The sequence below is a fragment of the Brachyhypopomus gauderio genome, chromosome 12 (genome assembly GCF_052324685.1).
Source record: "Brachyhypopomus gauderio isolate BG-103 chromosome 12, BGAUD_0.2, whole genome shotgun sequence".
Lineage (NCBI taxonomy): Eukaryota > Metazoa > Chordata > Actinopteri > Gymnotiformes > Hypopomidae > Brachyhypopomus > Brachyhypopomus gauderio.
In genome coordinates, this window is record NC_135222.1 from 10948055 (window position 1) to 10955432 (window position 7378).

The 7378-nt window shown below is 45.3% G+C and overlaps 1 long non-coding RNA gene across 1 annotated transcript; it reads left to right on the plus strand.

Moving 5' to 3' along the window:
- Positions 1 to 551: 551 nt before the first annotated feature.
- On the plus strand, positions 552 to 4017 carry LOC143528576 (uncharacterized). The gene is made up of 3 exons (XR_013134493.1): positions 552 to 669; positions 3510 to 3746; positions 3891 to 4017. It is a non-coding gene; the product is annotated as an uncharacterized LOC143528576 (long non-coding RNA).
- Positions 4018 to 7378: the final 3361 nt, after the last annotated feature.

Sequence of the window (7378 nt, forward strand, 5' to 3'; positions counted from 1 at the left end):
GGTCTGCCCATGCAGATTTGCCCACCATACTGGTCTGGCTGCTGTGATAGCAGTAGACCCTGCCTGCAGTGATAGCAAAATTCAGCAAAAAGAGCATACAAAAAAGAGTATTATCTATTAATCATTATAATTATGCTAACATTATACATATAACATTATACTATTATGTGAAAGAAATTCTCATCTGGCTTATCTGGATTTTTCACATCATATATAATTTGCTTGCTTAATTAACTTGCACCAATGAAGCTATTTGGCTTTATTTAGCCAAATCTTTTCTGTTGAACAATCGAAATTGGTTGAAGCTGTTCTGTAGTTATAGAAAGAATGACAATAGACTTTATTAGACTTTCTCCTCTGCTACGGCTGTATTTCCACAGCCCTGGACTACTATTACAAGAATTCCATACAGAACATGTATATAAATACCCACAAAGATGAGAAATATTTATCATTCCCATCACTTCTTTGTTTACCTATCTGTTACATGCCAAGACTTGATAGGCACTTGTGGTAAGGGTTGTGCATGCAGCTTGTGACTCTTATTTTGCAGGCTCACCCGAGTAGAGGCGGAGCTACAATTAAGAATAAAAGATAAAAGCGGACGAAGACGAGGAGAGAGGAGAGCACAAGGGGAGTCGGGGTGTCTGCGCTCCTGTGTGGTTTCAGGTACACACCCTTTGTTTATTAGTCTTTTACTTTGGTTATTTTATACTGAGTAGAGGTAATTGTTGTTTGTTGTGTTTGTTACCTTTTTGTCTGCTCTGGGCTGGGCAAGGTTAGATGAGTGTACTCATACATTGAACACCACGTAGGTGATTTCCTGTCTAGACACCTCAGGTAAGCGGCGGTGTGTTTATTGTATTTGTATAGTTAGGTCAGTGTTGAGAGGGGTTTTTCTGTTGTATGTGATGGGTTGTAGTGGAAATAAGGTGTAGGATAGGTGGTTTTGTTTGGTTTGTTTTATTTCACCACCGTTCAAAGCCCAATGCCCAGGGCTGAAGGGTTGTGTATTGAGCCGAAAGCTGTTATATGCAATACACTGAGTCTTGTTTCCTCCAACTGTGGCTTCCGTGGGTTCTCCAGCCGGCATAACACAGGACACCGTAACAGCATATGTGCGACTCCCAAGCTCTTTAATTACTGTTGTCATGCAGACTGGCGTCGGACTGGAGGATGGGTTCTCCCACTCTAGTCTTGGTTCCTCTCAAGGTTTCTTCCTCATGCTCTTAGGGAGTTTTTCCTTGCCCTTGGCTTGCTCACTGGGGGCTTGGACTCTCACACTTGTAAAGCTGCTTTGTGACAACAAATGATGCTTTATAAATACATTTTGATTGATTGATTATTTGCCTATATGTGTAGCTCTGGGGTGGGGCTTGGTTTGTCCATCTGGAAGGAAGCACCATGGCCTCATACCCCTGATGAAGCTGAGGCCTTACCTCTACAGGTCCCTATTCGATGTTCAGCTAGGTCTACAGCTGGAAAAATTCTAATCCTCACCGTCTCTCTAGAGCAGTTGGGGAGTTGGGAGTAGGAGCAAAGAAAAGCTTGGGGGTCAAGAGTACTAACAATGCAGGGGAGCAGGTTGCCTTAGTTGGGCCACCAATTCATTTGGAGTGGGGTGGGGTGTGGATTGTAGCCCTGGGGTATGATTTTCCTTTTTGGTTTGTTCATCTGGGAGAAGACAGGAAAATCAGGGAGCCAGCCGTGACCTGGTGAATTGACCATTTATAGGGGCCCCCTGGGGTCCTTAGAGCAGTAAATTAAGTGTGCCTAACCTCAGTGCAGCAGCCTGGATAGCAGTGTTGGACTGTTGTGAGTGTTTATGGTTAAGGTGTGTTGCATTTTTTGTGGTATACCATATACTTCTAGTACTGAAGTGTCCTGCTCTGGGCACATAGTGAGGGACAGGCGTAGAGGAGGCACCTCGGTCCTGGGTAGCTGTGCTGTTTAGTGAGCATAGCCGAGTTTGTGTACTACTACCGCCACATTCAACATATTTGCCCTCCTGTACCCTGCCGCAGGCCGTGATGTGGAAAGCTAGCTCTGCGAGATTCAGCAAGGATGGTGCAATGTGGTGGATTACACCAGCGAATTCCATACGCAGGCTGCAGGAAGTGGCTGGAGCGACTCTGCCTTGAAGACTATTTTCTGCCATGGTCTAAGAGCAGACTTGCAGGTCGCCCTTGCCTATCAGAGCAAGACCCTGTCATTAACTGATTGTATTCAGGCCACAGTTAACATCGACAAGGTGTTAGTAACTCACCATCCTGGTTCTGGAAGAAATCCTGTCACTACGACTCGTGCATGGCTTCCCCGTCTTCCTGCTGAGAGTCCATGAGAGGCACCAAAACCCATGCAGTTGGGCACAGCACCGTTTACTCCACAGGAGAGATCAAGATAACTCTTGTGACAGATTGTGCATATACTGTGGTGAGGAGGGCCACTTTCGTGATCAATGCCCCACACGTCCATCAAGTTCCATCAAGAGGTGAAGAGCGCTCCCAGGACAGAATAAGCAAACCATTACTTTCTATCAGGGGGAGAAATCAAGTCAACCTACCGGTTCAAATATCTTGGGGGGGGGGGGGGGGTGTCAATACTAACCTGTTGGTGCTAGTAGACTCAGGAGCAGCTGGCGATTTCTTAGACCTTGAGTTAGCCCAACACCTGTGTATTCCTACATTGCCTGTAGATCCGCCCCTGAGAATAAACTCACTAAATGGTCAACCCATAGGTGAGGGAGTAGTTACACTTCGCACTAACCCCATTGTACTTGGAGTGGGTTTACTCCACAGCGAGATGAGACAATTTATTCTAGTGTCCACTCCCTGACTCCCTGTTATATTAGACTTTCCCTGGTTATCTACTCACGACTCTGAAATCTGGAAAACGAGAGAACTCACGCGATGGAAATCCAGTTGCCTCAATCATCGTATGCACTTACCTCTTTGGTCCTCCTCGATTGAGAGCCCTGATACTCCTCTCTCTGACATCATCCCTGTACAATACCAGGAGTATGCAGATGTTTTCAACAAAGACAGCACCTGTCATCTGCCCCCTCACAAATCCTGGGATTGCGCAATAGACCTCATGCCTGGAGCCCCCTTCCTAGAAAAACAAAACCTAACCCGCTATCTCGCCCTGAAGATTCGGCCATGGAATCCGTGTGTCAAACCCTAGACGTCAGATTGGTTACCATGTATGTCACTCAAAATACAACCATCAGTGCAGATGGTTCATTCATCCTCTACTTTTTAATGTCATGTGATCTACCCACACTTCCTTCACGATTGACCCACACTTCCTTCGCGATCGACCGGTAGATCGCAATCGACCTATTGGGCACCCCTGCCATATGGGATATGATGAGTTCATCTTTGTCTATATTGATAACATCCTGATTTATTCAAGAACTTGGAGTATCTGAAATCGGCCAGATACCTTAACCCACGACAAGCCAGGTGGGCTCTATCCTTCTCCCAGTTTTGGTTCTCTGTGTCTTACAGGCCAGGATCAAAGAACACAAAAGCTGATGCTCTCTCTCACATCTACGAGAAAGACCCAGTTAAAGTACCGGAACGTATACTGCATGACTCCTGTTTCCCCACGATTGTCAGAGGTTCAAGAGCAGTTGGATAAGATGCTTTGAACCGATCCTGGACACAATGGCTGCCCCGAAGGAAAGCAGTATGTACCCGTATCTATCAGAGGGCGCATTCTTCAACTCGCCCACGACACAGCAGGTACTGGCCACCCAGGTATTACACACACAAAACATCTCGTTTCACGAAGATACTGGTGGCCGTCCTGGGAAAATGACATTCAAGATTATGTACTTGCATGTGCTGTGTGTGCCCAATCCCACACTCCACGCACTCTTCCTGCAGGAAACTCCTCCCACTACTTGTTCCTCATCGGCTGTGGACACACCTCGCGGTCGATTTCATCATGGATCTGACAGCGGCAAGTGGAAATACAGTCATTATGGTAATAGTTGACAGGTTCTCTAAGATGTGTCACCTGATCCCACACCCCAAGCTGCCTACAGCTATGGAGACTGCACTGGACATCTTTATGTGTTTTGCATATATGGCCTACCCAAAGACATTGTTTCTGATAGAGGAGTGCAGTTTACCTCCTATGTGTGGAGACACTTCTGCAAATGACTGGGCATTCCCATTAGTCTGACTTCTGGCTACCACCCCCAATCAAATTGTGAGGTGGAGTGTTATAACCAGGAGATATGGAGGTTTCTCCACCAATATTGCATCTCCCAGAATGATTGGCTTAAGTTCCTCCCATGGGCAGAATATGCTTGCAATTCGATTATCCATTCCTCTACTAAACTCACTCCAAAGTGTCTATGGATACCAATCTGCCTTCTTCCCATGGGATAAAACACCAGGATGAATGGCTTAAGCGCAGTGCCTGCACCTGGGAACTGGCATATGTTCATTTGCATCATTGCGCCTGTTTAATGCAGACCGCTGTTGTCTCTCCACCCTGGTTTATCACCCGGGTCAGAGAGTTTGGTTGTCTACCAAAAACCTTCATCTGCGTCTGCCTAGCAGAAAACTCAGCCCTAGATTTATTGGTCAGTTTAAAGTGCTCAGTCGAGTCAAATTACAGCTGCCACCACATTACCGTATTAACCCTACTTTTCACGTCTCACTTCTGAAATCTGTCCACTTCAGCCCTTTAACCACTCCTCCCATACTGGCGAGCCCTCTGGACCCCCTGGACATTGATGGCCGGCCAGCTTACGTGGTCCAGGAGTTGTTGGAGTCCCGGCGTCGGTGAAGTGGGCTCCAGTACCTAGTCAAGTGGGAGGGATATGGCCCGAAGTAATGGTCATGGGTACCAGCAAGGGATATTCTCTGCCCCTCTCTCATTGCAGATTTTTACACAGCTCATCCCAACTTCCCGGTGGTCGCCCACCTTCGCGTCGTTTGAGCGGGGGTAATGTCAGGAATAGCACCTGATCACTCCTTCCTAACCAGTCAATCCTGTCTCCTGTTGCCCTGCCCTTCTTCCTACTATTTATACACCCCTCTGTGCACTTCCTGGTTGTGAAGTATTGCAGACTCATGCCGCATTGCGAGCGTTTCTCTAACCTGTTTGATCTCCCGTGTTCTGACCTCTGATTACTCCCCAGACCTCACCTCCCATCTAGCCTTCATGTACCTCCTGGACTCTGTTCTCACGATACGACCTTGAACCGGCCTGACCTACCCGAGAACACCTTGCTGTTCCAGATCCATATACGTGTTTTGTCACTTGGATACTGTGAACACATTGTGTGATAATAAAGGTGGTACGCTTCTGCAATTGGATCCCTCTGTTTGGTCAATTCGTAACAATACTGTATATACTGTGACCATGTATGGAGGTATGGGGTTGTATACACTTGTTTGTATTTGGGTTTTTTATCTCTTGGGATATTAGATAATGATGCACATTAGTAGTGGTTAGGCCTGTCACAATAATTACATTATCGACTTATTGTACAATAATTTTTTTAACCGCGATCATTTTTGCTGATGTCGATAATTGGCCATTGGGTTTCCACGCACATTTGTTTATATGAGAATAAACTGCAACTACGTTAGATTTCAGAAAGGCACGCAGTGCTGCTCTCTCGCACCCCCCTCCCAGTAGCGAACCGTGACCATTAAACCTGGGCCCGCTCCCATTCCCCCCCCCCAAAAAAATGTTTCCTCTTCTAATTAAGTGCAATAAATAAAAAATGTTTGAGACGACAATACAGCTTTAGAAATGCAATAAACAATAATATCTGTACTAGATAAGTTCTTAAGCAAAATAAGGTTCCACAGCTCCATGTTCCTCGGAAGCGGAATAGGTAAACAACGCGCACGAGGGCATCAAAGGAATGAATCGATACTAGCTAGCAGTGGTACGCTAATGCCAGCTAGCATCGCCACAGTGGGCAGAAATTATCACACAGTTAAGCCTGCCCACTAAGAGGGAAGATATGATTGGTCAAATTTGCAGTCATTTGAAACTGGTATTGCGCTGAATTATAACTGCCAGGCCCTCTGTAAATGAACAGCGGGCCTCACAGTCCTGATAGGGGGAAACACAGGCTCACAGGCTTCCATTTATCCCCTCACCTTCCAACACAGATTGAATAGAAACGGTTGAATAATTTATTTGCTTATTTTTGTAATTGTTTAGATGTCGATTGTCAAACTGTAAGTAGATAAAATAAATTTGGATAAATTACCTATATATATTTATGTTTTAAGAATATTTTAGGCCCTCTGAGAGGGCGTAGAGGGCCCTGACGGTTCCCTACTGCCCCCTCTCCCGTTAAGGGAAGATGAATCTGTGATCAGAGAGCGACATCTACCAGTTAGGAAATTAGTACAGTACATGGAGAGCGTATGCATCAATAACAGTGCCTTCACACACACAGGTGAAGATGTGTTAGCTTGCGAACGTATTCGAGGCTAACAGGACTCGAAATGATTCGCTTTTTATCACATTATTTAATGGTTGTTTATTATAGTGACCATAGCGTGCGACTACGCCCACGTGGCGCCAACCACCGCGAACGGTGGAAGCGTTTATACTTGCCGCATCACATTCTTTGCATTTAGATAAACTAAATGGTTGCTTGAGTGCAGCTATTTGCTTCCCTGGCTAGTAGGGCTGGGTATCGATTCAAATTCCAAGAATCGATCCGATTCCGATTCTGAAGATTAAGAATCGATTTATTTCGATTTAATCCGATTTAATCGATTCGATCCAATTCGGGGTTTAGTGTTATTAAAAATGTATTTATTTGAGCTGTTTCCTGACTATGTACAGAAGCAACATGTTAAAACTAGAATTATATCAATATTAATCAGCAAATAGTTACTGGTAGTTGGTAGTTACTGATGGCTGGAAGACTGGTGAAAAGGGTAATCATAAATCTACCTTCAAGAAAGGTAATCCAGGACAATAAACAGAGGACATCTTTGAGGTGTCTATATCTGCAACAGTGGACTCCTACTGGGACACTAACCAGTGCATTATTATTATGATTGAAATAATTAAGAAGTCACCCAAAAGCTGTTGCTACCAAATGCATTTTTATTTTAAAAGTGCTCACACTTAATAAACTGAAAGTATAAAATGTAAACGTGTATTTTTCTTTAAAGTGCGAATATAATAACAGAACTGTCACGTTACGGTCCCCGACCCCTCCCTGTTGGGCGTGTGTTAACGTTGTCTGCGTCTACTCGTCTGCGTATCTCCGCGGGTGCGGGTGCGTCTTGTGATAATCCTCACCTGTGGCTCGTCTCGTCATCACGTGGGGTTTGTGTGGTTTGTCCATTTAATGTGCGTTCGCACAGCGTCCTGTGCTCGT